This window comes from Rattus norvegicus, chromosome 2, assembly GCF_036323735.1.
Source record: "Rattus norvegicus strain BN/NHsdMcwi chromosome 2, GRCr8, whole genome shotgun sequence".
Taxonomy (NCBI): Eukaryota; Metazoa; Chordata; class Mammalia; order Rodentia; family Muridae; genus Rattus; species Rattus norvegicus.
The window spans coordinates 189119664-189121471 of record NC_086020.1 but is presented as its reverse complement, the minus strand read 5'-3'; the positions used below and the strand labels follow the sequence as shown (position 1 = coordinate 189121471).

Genomic DNA, 1808 nt, shown 5'->3' with positions numbered 1-1808 from the left:
TCATTTAACTCTCAGGGCTCATGGGACTTCTTGCAATGGGAAAGAAATAACACCATCTAAGTTTACAGCTACAGACTTGGAGGCAGCACCATACGCTGCTATTACACCTAAGGAGCTGACATCACACACAAGAATCTAGGGAGTTGGGTCAGGAGATCCTTGGACTTTTGTTCCATGCAGAAGTGAGGTGTTTTGTTTTGATAAAAAATTAACTTATTTCTTTTTCATTTTTAAGGCAACATGATAGTTTGTACTGAAGTAAAAAAAATTAAATAAATAAATAAGAACCTCAGCTTATTTCAGACTTTTTATGGTTGGAGATTGTGCTGGGACCTCACAATGTTTCGACGTCTCATTTATGTTGCAGAGATTATAAGGCATTGTTGAGCCTATCTTCTTGGGAGGATGCAAATATGAGTAAACATTCCATTTGAGTGTGAGTAGCCCGCAGTAAATGAGGGTCTCAGAGAGAACTGCACAGTGGCTTTCTGGAGGAAATGTGTTTGAACTTTGGTTATAAGATGCCTAAATCACTGGAGTTCCAAAATCCTTCAACACAGACATTTTGGAGTAGCTTTTCTATTTTCCCCCTATGATCTATGTACACCTGAAAATATCATAAGAAAGGGGAATTGGCAGAAAAACCCACAAGACTTTTCCCATCAGAGGAAACAAAGCCTGCTAGCCAGAACTTTAAGATCTATCAACTGTGAGTCAGGTAAGGGGCATGTGGGTACAGTGGATGTGGTGTCAATGGAAGTCTTTTGGACCCTAGATAGAGCACAGAAAACTCCTTAGGGTTCACCATGCCCTCTGATGGGGACAGGGACTGTGAAGAGAGCTAGGATAAATGCCTTCCTCTAACATAAGGCGGACCTTGACTCAAAGCTTTGTAGAAGGCTGAAAGGCTCAGGTCAGGAGGTACAAGCACAGCCTGCCTCATTTACTGATGGCAGAAACAGGAAAGTGTGGGAAGAGAACACAGGTCATATGGCACCAGTGCCAAATCCAGGTGACATGGGTCTGAGTCTCATTCAACTCTGGGAGTCTTAGGAAAAACAATGCAACCCTGGCTTTAATATGAAGCAGTCGAGTAAACATTTGGATAGAAAGAGAAATCATCAGCGTATAGCCAAGGGCCATGGCTGTTTGTAGCCATGGGATCTCCCACTGTAGGCCAGAGTAACTGGGGAGACTTGGACAGCTCAGGTCAGCACAGTGTCTGGGGCTGCCACCCAGCTTTCCTATACATGCTTTAAAAATAAAATGACAGAAAATTTTAAAAAAATCAGAAAAAAAAATAAGACGGGAACTTGAAACAACATGCTAATTTGAAACAAGCTGAGAAAGCACAAACATTAGCAAGGGCAGGAAAACAACAAACAATGCTGTTAGCTGTCTGGAGCACTTTTGTTATGGCCAGATACAACCGTGCTGCAGATTCTGACAGTTTCTTCCAATGACAACTCTTTCATTGCATCACAGGGCCCAGTCAGGATAGGAACATTGCTACTTTCCTTTTCAGTGTGGTTGCTTTCTATTGTGGCTGAGGAAAACTCCCCTCAGAACGTGCCACTCATTGTCTCCAGTGCCATCCACTCAAATTTATGATTGCCATTGGATTGAGAATGCTTTTGTTAGAAATTTGAGACATGGAGAGTCACAAGATCTAGACAACGTCTTCCTACCGGCTTCTGGCTTTGCATTTCAAGTCTTGTTTCCATCAGAGCTGGGAACTGTAGGATGCATTCATGTCCCAGGATAATAATATCTCTTGGTTGCCCACTCAGAGTGAGCAGCCAATGAGA

General features: G+C 42.6%; 1 non-coding gene across 1 annotated transcript; it reads left to right on the top strand.

Annotated features, from left to right (window-relative positions):
* The first annotated feature begins 1122 nt into the window (after positions 1-1122).
* Positions 1123-1252, top strand: LOC120101247 (small nucleolar RNA SNORA44). Its single transcript, XR_005501626.1, has one exon. It is a non-coding gene; the product is annotated as a small nucleolar RNA SNORA44 (small nucleolar RNA).
* The last annotated feature ends 556 nt before the right edge of the window (positions 1253-1808 follow it).